We start from the raw sequence: 594 nt of genomic DNA on the forward strand, positions 1-594 counted from the left end.
AAAAAACTTCAGAAAAAATAGACAAAACAATAAACTTAGTTAAAGCACAAAATATGATTTTTATCCTCTAACTCTGAAATAGCAACAAAGCTTACAATGGAATAAAACATAACTATGTTGTGTGTTGATTATGCATGGCCTATGCTTCAGTCCAGCATTTAATGAGAGGCAGTTATATCTATGTGCAGAAATACTCAGTAAATACACATAGGGAGTCAAAGTTAATTAGCTGTTGTGGTTGAAATAACATTGCTATAAAATACTTAACAGCAGAATCTCCTCTGTCATATCCTTGACAGTTATTTACATTCATATCTAGTTGGTACAGAGGATTGCCAAATTACAGTGTTGCTGTTTTTTTTTCTTCTCCCCCCCCCTTCCCCAAGTTTTGTCATGGCTACAGAGAATCAGACTTTTTATTTCGCAGTGTGTTTTAAACTTAAGGCTCAGAAAATTCATGACAAATACTGCTGAGCATGAAATCCCTGTCCTAAGGCTCATTCTTCTCATTTCTGCACCTCAGTATTTCTCACCAATTTAATACACATTTTGTCCTTTTGAATGAATATATATATATATATATATATATATATA

This window comes from Meleagris gallopavo, chromosome 7, assembly GCF_000146605.3.
Source record: "Meleagris gallopavo isolate NT-WF06-2002-E0010 breed Aviagen turkey brand Nicholas breeding stock chromosome 7, Turkey_5.1, whole genome shotgun sequence".
NCBI lineage: Eukaryota > Metazoa > Chordata > Aves > Galliformes > Phasianidae > Meleagris > Meleagris gallopavo.